This window comes from Eutrema salsugineum, unplaced genomic scaffold (assembly GCF_000478725.1).
Source record: "Eutrema salsugineum unplaced genomic scaffold, Eutsalg1_0 scaffold_14, whole genome shotgun sequence".
In the NCBI taxonomy this organism is placed as follows: Eukaryota; Viridiplantae; Streptophyta; class Magnoliopsida; order Brassicales; family Brassicaceae; genus Eutrema; species Eutrema salsugineum.
The window spans coordinates 4,434,884-4,444,006 of record NW_006256877.1 but is presented as its reverse complement, the minus strand read 5'-3'; the positions used below and the strand labels follow the sequence as shown (position 1 = coordinate 4,444,006).

General features: G+C 42.0%; 1 long non-coding RNA gene across 1 annotated transcript; it reads left to right on the top strand.

Moving 5' to 3' along the window:
- Positions 1 to 5,098: 5,098 nt before the first annotated feature.
- Positions 5,099 to 7,870, top strand: LOC112088592. Its single transcript, XR_002900538.1, has 2 exons — positions 5,099 to 6,704; positions 6,946 to 7,870. It is a non-coding gene; the product is annotated as an uncharacterized LOC112088592 (long non-coding RNA).
- Positions 7,871 to 9,123: the final 1,253 nt, after the last annotated feature.

Here is a 9,123-nt window from a genome sequence, read left to right as displayed (position 1 = left end):
GCTCATTCATAAATTGAGATAAGATGTGAACTTAGTAGGCAAGATCTGGTCTAGTCGCAGCCAAGTAAATCAACCTTCCAACCAGTCTCCGATACTTCTCTGGATCAGTCAAAATCTTTGTCGTCGACCTTCCCAACTGATGATTTTGCTCCATCGGAAACTCTACAGGCCTACCACCAAGCAAACCGATATCAGCAATAATATCCAGAGCATACTTTCTCTGTGATAAGTATATACCCTCTGCATTTCTTGCAACTTCCAATCCAAGAAAATATTTCATTTTTCCCAAATCCTTCATATGAAAGCAATTGCTTAGATATGTTTTAAACTTTTGTATCACCTCAGGAGAGCTTTCTGTCACCACAAGATCATCCACATATACTAGAACGTGCAAGTGAACTTTATCACGAACTAATGAGAAAAGAGAGTAATCAGCCTTACTCTGTGTAAAACCGTACCCCAAAAGTGCCTCCGAAAGTTTCGTGAACCAACATCGCGGAGCTTATTTCAAACCATACAACGACTTGCGCAAACGACATACCATACCCTTCTTAGAAGCTACAAAACCCTGAGGTACCCTCATAAAGACCTCTTCATCCAAATCTCCATGAAGAAACGCATTGTGCACATCCATCTGATGTAGCTCCCAATTTTTCCCAGCGGCAACTTGAAGAATCAATCGAACTGTGCTCATCTTTGCTACAGGAGCAAATGTATCAGAATAATCAATCCTTTCTCTTTGACGATTGCCACATGCCACAAGTCTCGCCTTATAACTTTCAATTGAGCCGTCCGCATTATACTTAATTGTATAAACCCATTTACACTCAATCATATACTTACCTAGTGGTAATTGTTCAATCAACCATGTTTGATTTCGCTCTTGGGCCTCAATCTCGAGTCTCATAGCTTCTCTCCATCGCAGATCCTTCATGGCCTCAGCAAAAATTTTCGGCACAACTCCTTCAGTTATACTACAAAGAAATGCCTTGTGTGACACAGAGAACCTTTCACAATTCACATAATTCTCAATACCATAATCATTACTCAATTCCTGACTCACAGTGGAAGTATTCATTGTAAATGTCGTATTGCACACATAGTCGCGTAACTTGACAGAAGATTCTTTCTTTCTCATTCCTCGTCCCAAAGTTTCTGTTGATGCAGGCTGTTGCACAGTTTCAGCCTGTGTCACCGATGCAGGTTCTGTTACTAAAGCAGGCTGCACATTCTCAGACTGTGTAACCGATGCAGGTTCTGTCAGTAAAGCAGGCTGCACAATCTCAGACTGTGTAACCGATGCAGGTTCAGTTTGTGGTGCTGTAATTTCTAAGATATCGCGTATTTTGTTTCCTATAGTCAGTCTTTCTTCTTCTGCAACCTTGTCTGACACAACCTGAGTCTGTGTCATGGTATCTCTTGTGAGAGGTTGTATAATTTCCCTTGTTAAGGCAGGTTCTATATCGTCAAATCCAGCATTTTCATCCACATATAACCTCATTTGATTAGAATTAGAAGGCTCATCCAGCTGTGCATTTTTTAGCTCCAGATATGGGAATCGTTCTTCAATAAAAGTGACATCCCGCGAAACAAAGATCTCATGTGTCTCCAAGTCAAATAAGTTCCATCCCTTCTTTGCATAAGGGTATCCCAAAAATACACATTTTCTGCTTCTACTCGCAAATTTATCTCCATGGCATTTCTTATTGTGAGCATATGCTAAACATCCAAAAACTCGTATCTCACTACAAGCAGGAGCTTTTCCAAAGATGATTTCATAAGGACTCTTACCATTGTGTAACACAGAAAGCGTACGATTGATTAGATACGCAGCACTCAAAGCACAATAACTCCAAAGTTCTATTGGTAAATTTGCCTGAAACCTCAACGCTCGTGCGACATTCAGTATATGTTGATGTTTTCGCTCCACTCTACCATTTTTTTGAGGAGTTCCCACACACGAAGTTTGATGAATTATCCCTGATGTACGAAAATACTCCTTCATACCCATAAATTCACTACCATTATCACTTTGCACGATTTTTACATGTTTCTCAAACTGACGCTGAATGAGAGCAAAGAAATCTACCATTGTTTTCTGAACTTGTGTTTTATCAGCAAGAAGAAAAACCCACACAGCTCTAGAATAATCATCCACGATAGTTAAAAAAATAAGAGGATCCACACACGCTCTGTGTTCAATATGGCCCCCACAAATCACAATGAATCATCTCAAAGCATTCTTTGCGTTTCTCTGTACTCACAGGAAATACATTCCGACAGTGCTTTGCTCGGAAACAGACATCGCAATCAGAAACACTAACACTCTTTTGATCCACTTCTGGCAATCTTCTAATAACCTTTTCAGAAGCATGTCCCATCCTTTTATGCCAAAGTTCCAAAGACCCCAACTTACTGACCTTCGCCACATTCACGGTCTTCTGAATACCTTGAAGAAAATAAAATCTATCTTTTCTTTCACCCACTGTGTTGATATGCCTTGAATCCTGATGCGTAGAAGCTTTCTGGAGGATTCAAGTCAAGGTGGAGATTTGTTGGTATGCCTTGAATCCTGAAGCGTAGAAGCTTCCTGGCGTTGATGAGTGCAGATGCATGCAGACTGCATTTGGGTTGATGCGTGCAGTTGCGTGCAGGCTGCACGATCAATCATACAGGCTGCAGGATCCAGCATGCAACCTGCGTGATCAAGTATGCAGGATACTTGCAGCATGTTGAAGCTTACATGCTGCGTCTTGAGGTTGCTTGTGTAAGTTTACACGCTGCATGTTGAAGCTTACAATCTGTTTGAGCAAATAGTTGAGTGCAACGTTCTGCATCCTAAAGCTGATGTCGAGATCTACATGCTATGTAAGTTGATGTGGACGACTACAGCCTGCATGAGCAATGTAGAAGTCTGCGTGCATTTGGGCCGCTATTTCTGCATGAAGGTTCTTACATGGGCCTAAGTGAGCGAGCCCAATTGCGATTAAGGTTAACTAGGGTTTATGCTATAAATAAACATGTTAACCTAAATTCTGATGTATTCTGAAATTTTCTGTCTCCGTAATAAAATCAGTCTCCTTTGTCCGTGGTTGTAGCCAACGTATCGTTGGTGAACCACGTTAAATCTGTGTGTGATCTTTATGCAAAATCAGATGTTCTTCACTGAACCTAGATGCTTTATACAGAATCAAATGTTTTTCTTCGGATATCACATACTCTCTGCAGAATTAGATGCTCTTCATAGAGCTCAGATACTCAGACTTCATGCAGAATCAGATGCCCCTCACTGGGCTCAGATGTTCACTGCAGAACCAGACACTCCTTAGTGAGATCAGATGCTTTATGCAGAATCAGATGCTCTTCACCGAGCTCAGATGCTTCATACAGAATCAAACGTTCTTCTTTGGAGATCACATACTCCCTGCAGAACCAGATGCTCTTCATAGAGCTCAGATACTCAGACTTCATGCAGAATAAGACGCCCTTCACTGGGCTCAGATGTTCACTGCAGAACCAGACGCTCCTTAGTGAGATCAGATGCTTTATGCAGAATCAGATGCTCTTCACCGAGCTCAGATGCTTCCCGTAAAGACAGACACTCTCCCAATGGGCTCAGATACTCCCTGCATAGCCAGATTCTATATAAACAAACTCAGATGCTACTGTGGAGCTAGACATTTTTTCACAAAATTCAGATGCTCCTTGCAAAACCAGACGTCCCCACAACGGATCAGATGCTTCCTGTGAGCCAAACTTTCTTCACCAGACTCAGATGCTTCCTGTGGAGACAGATGCCCTCCCAAATGGCTCAGATGCTCCCTGCATAGCCAGACTCGTTTTAAACAAACTCAGATGCTACTGCGGAGCCAAACGTTCCACATTGGACTCAGATTCTCCATGTGGAGCCAGACGCTCCACACTAGACTCAGATTTTCCGTGCGGAACCAGACGCCTTTCTACGGGCTCAGATGTTCCATGTGGAGCCAGGTGCTCTTCACCGGGCTCAGATTCTCCATGCAGAGACAGACATCCCACATTGGGCTCAGATTCTCTGTGCGGAGCCAGACGCCGTTCTACAAGCTCATATGCTCCATATGGAGCCAGACGCCCTTCACCGGGCTCAGATTTCCCATGCGGAGCCAGACACCCTTCTACGGGCTCAGATGCTCCATGCGGAGCCAGGCGCCCTTCACCGGGTTCAGATTCTCCATGCGGAGCCAGACGCCCTTCTACGGGCTCAGATGCTCCATGCGGAGCCAGACGTCCTTCTACGGGCTCAAATGCTCCATGCGGAGCCAGACGCCCTTCACAGGGCTCAGATGCTCCTTGCAGATCCAGACGCCCTTTCAATGGGCTCAGATGCTCGATGTAGAGCCAGACGCCCTTCACTGGGCTCAGATGCTCCTTGCTGAGCCAGACGCCCTTCACAGGCTTTCAGCAGCACCGCCCACAAGCCTTGTTGCTTTAGCAACACTTGCACCGTGATCTGCCAGAGACTGAAACTGTTCCTCCCTATGAACTATTAGAGTGAAAGAAGGAAAGGAGAGGTGAGGCCGAAGTCAACAAGACAAGGCCGATCATCTCCAAGTCAAAGAAGAGGAAGAAGAGGAGTGTCAAGGCCAATGACATCAAGACAAGGCCGAAGACAACTCCAAGATCTCTCAAAGAAGATAAAAAGAAGACAAGACAAGGCTGAAGAAGCTATTGATCAAGTCTAGCCTCGGCCTAAAGAAGAAGAAGAACTGTACGGCCAAGTCAACTCCAAGAGGTGTCCGTACAAGTCTAAGGTTGTGTAAGGCCGAGGCCCATTAGATAAGAAGAAGAAGAGGACGCCAAGAAAGCCTAAAGAATGCAAGGAATAAGGCCCATAAGTGACAAGAAGAGGAGGGAAACGAATTCAAATTCAAGTCTGCTCTCACAAAGTCACATGTGACCGTTTATGAGCTGTCACTTTCAGCTCTTAACAAGACAAAAACGCTCTCTTTATGTCACTCTCAGTCTTGGCTCATGTGTTAGGGCTTCCTCTCTTCCTTTCTCTCTATAAAAAGAGATGTAACCAAGCTTGTAAATGTTACACAGAATCAATGAAGTGATTTCTCTCTTTTATCTTATTCTTCATTCTATTTCGCAATGTAGAGTTCTTAGAGAAAATCGTTTGTAGTGACTGCCCTTAAGGCAGCCTTATCACTTCATAAACACTCACTTAACTCTTCTTTATTTGCTTCTCTCATCTAGATTACTGAGTCTTGCATCTCAAGAACACAAACTCTCTATGTGTTGTGTTCATTGCTTAGATTAGTCTCAAACTAGATGCTTTCCCTTTATAGAATCGTTTTCTTCCTCATAGATTCGGTTCTACTTATGTTTATTGTGTGGATTCCATCACAAGTTGATGGTCTCTTCTCTCTCTTGAGATCGAGTTTATTTTGTGTGGGTTAAGTGGTTTCATTCACCAAGTGAATGCTTCCACTATTTGTTGAGCTTTGTCTCATAAATCCCAACATGGTATCAGAGCCATCTTTCTTGGTTCCATCTAAAACTCGATTCTTTTTCTGTTTCTGTTTTTTTTTGTGTTTTGTGTTCTTCACTTAGTCCAATGACTTTTCACGAGGACAAGGGTGGAGTTCTCTTTCTGATTTATTTTCTCTTATTTGTGAAAGCTTGAATCTGGTATTGACTTGTGACCAAAAGAACAAGCTTGACAAAAAGAGAAATAGATCTTTAAAAAAACTGGTGGAAAAATTGTTTTTAACCATCAGTGTTTGTTTTTTTCTAAACCATGAGAAGCACTAAGCATTGTGTAATTTTTGTGGTCGTTTTTATTTATTAAAATTCTCATGGGAAGCTCGTGTAAATGGGTTTTTCCTTGAGTTCTTGTGTTAATTGATGGAGAAATTAATTTTCCAATCAGTTTATCTTGTTCCAGCCATTAAAACTCCATAGTCTTGGGATTCTTGGTGTTTTTGGCTGGCATTTGCTTTGGCTTAACTCAAGAAAACAGAGAAAAACTCTTCAGCAAAATTTCTTTTCCCATTCTCCTTTGCTTCCGCTTATTCTCTATTCTCCATTCTCTCATTCTCTTTATTCTCCCCAATATTCTCTTTATTCTCCATTATTCTCCTTATTCTCCAAATTCTCTTTTATTCTTCTGCTTATTCTCTATACTCTAACAAATACAATCTCTTGTTTTAGAATCTGTCTTCAAATTTAAACAGGTTCGGGTCTTAAAAGGGATGGTGTTTGGCTCGTTTGCTATCTCAAGAAGAAGTGGCGAGTTTGAGAGGTCTGAATGGGTCATGTGAGCTGGAAGTCAGCTGGTGGCTGTATTCAGATCCATTAAGGCTTCAAAGAAGCCAAAAGAAGGCGCAGCAACAAGCTTAGAATTGATCAAGAGGGCCATCAAGTTTCAGAGACCACAAGACAAGCCCAACCTAGTTTAACCTGGCTGACTTGAAGATGGCAGACCAAAGAGGCTGACCTGAAGATAGCAGACCCAAGGTGGCTAAGGTGGAAGTTCAAGTGGAGAAGCAAGCTGATGGAAGGCTATGAATCAATTCCAAAGTCTTTGCGAGTGCCTTTGGTTTAAGAGCTGAAGATCAGATGTGCACAAGATGTCAAGATCTATTTTGCACATAATTTCAAGGCTCAAGACATGTTTAGTGTGCGGGGGAGCTTAATTGGTGACCAAACCGCATTTCAAAGTCCTCACATTGCTCTTCATATAAATCAGACTAAACTCTAAACTCTATCCCATTTTTTAATTTGCCTTTATTTCATTCCCTTAAGTTCATTTGCGGATTCTTTCTATGAATTTCTTAGTCTATTGTACATCTTTTATTCTTGATATTCCTCATAGGATTTGAAGTTCCTCATTTGGTTATTTGTTTCTTTGATATTCCTTATGGCATTACTTAATCTTTTCTTCTTTATCTCTTGTTGAAGGGAAAAAGGAGACCATAAGAGCCTCAAAGAGACCAAAGAAAGCTTCAAATGCTGGAGAGCCTCAAAGGAGATGACAAAGAACGGATTCATGCGAAGAGAGTTCAAGGCAAGAAGAGCTAAAGGAATGGAAACACTTGGGAGAGGAGCCGGTTCAAAAGCAAATTCAAACCAAGGCCATAGCTACATCAAGCAACCGTTAAACTAATACTCTTTTTCCCTTCATAAAGTTTTATCCCAAGAGGTTTTCTTTATGAAGGTTTTTTAATGAGGTAGTTTGGCGTGTTGCAAGCTTGGCCTCTGGTCCTCTTTGGCGTCTCGACGACCAAGCTTGCGGGGGAGTATTAGAGTGAAAGAAGGAAAGGAGAGGTGAGGCCGAAGTCAACAAGACAAGGCCGATCATCTCCAAGTCAAAGAAGAGGAAGAAGAGGAGTTTCAAGGCCAATGACATCAAGACAAGGCCGAAGACAACTCCAAGATCTCTCAAAGAAGATAAAAAAAAGACAAGACAAGGCTGAAGAAGCTATTGATCAAGTCTAGCCTCGGCCTAAAGAAGAAGAAGAACTGTACGGCCAAGTCAACTCCAAGAGGTGTCCGTACAAGTCTAAGGTTGTGTAAGGCCGAGGCCCATTAGATAAGAAGAAGAAGAGGACGCCAAGAAAGCCTAAAGAATGCAAGGAATAAGGCCCATAAGTGACAAGAAGAGGAGGGAAACGAATTCAAATTCAAGTCTGCTCTCACAAAGTCACATGTGACCGTTTATGAGCTGTCACTTTCAGCTCTTAACAAGACAAAAACGCTCTCTTTATGTCACTCTCAGTCTTGGCTCATGTGTTAGGGCTTCCTCTCTTCCTTTCTCTCTATAAAAAGAGATGTAACCAAGCTTGTAAATGTTACACAGAATCAATGAAGTGATTTCTCTCTTTTATCTTATTCTTCATTCTATTTCGCAATGTAGAGTCCTTAGAGAAAATCGTTTGTAGTGACTGCCCTTAAGGCAGCCTTATCACTTCATAAACACTCACTTAACTCTTCTTTATTTGCTTCTCTCATCTAGATTACTGAGTCTTGCATCTCAAGAACACAAACTCTCTATGTGTTGTGTTCATTGCTTAGATTAGTCTCAAACTAGATGCTTTCCCTTTATAGAATCGTTTTCTTCCTCATAGATTCGGTTCTACTTATGTTTATTGTGTGGATTCCATCACAAGTTGATGGTCTCTTCTCTCTCTTGAGATCGAGTTTATTTTGTGTGGGTTAAGTGGTTTCATTCACCAAGTGAATGCTTCCACCATTTGTTGAGCTTTGTCTCATAAATCCCAACATGAACTTGTTGATACTCACGTTTAACCCAGACATCTTCTTGCCAGACGCGGAAACTCCCAGAACCTGGAGCTCTGATACCAGTTTGTTGTAACAGATGCAAGAAGAAAACAATAAACGTAAAGATCACACACAGATTTAACGTGGTTCACCAACGATACGTTGGCTACATCCACGGACAAAGGAGACTGATTTTATCACGGAGACAGAAAAATTTCAGAATACATCAGAATTTAGGTTAACATGTTTATTTATAGCATAAACCCTAGTTAACCTTAATCGCAATTGGGCTCGCTCACTTAGGCCCATGTAAGAACCTTCATGCAGAAATAGCGGCCCAAATGCACGCAGACTTCTACATTGCTCATGCAGGCTGTAGTCGTCCACATCAACTTACATAGCATGTAGATCTCGACATCAGCTTTAGGATGCAGAACGTTGCACTCAACTATTTGCTCAAACAGATTGTAAGCTTCAACATGCAGCGTGTAAACTTACACAAGCAACCTCAAGACGCAGCATGTAAGCTTCAACATGCTGCAAGTATCCTGCATACTTGATCACGCAGGCTGCATGCTGGATCCTGCAGCCTGTATGATTGATCGTGCAGCCTGCACGCAACTGCACGCATCAACCCAAATACAGTCTGCATGCATCTGCACTCATCAACGCCAGGAAACTTCTACGCTTCAGGATTCAAGGCATACCAACAAATTGTAGAGATTGTAGGCCTGCCTTGAAGCCTTACGGTACAACCTTTCAGGCGATTCAAGGCTAGGTAGAAACTTTGTATAATGCAAAAATCCAGCTCCATGCAACCTTCTGATATTTTCTATTTGATTTTGGTATGCTACCGTT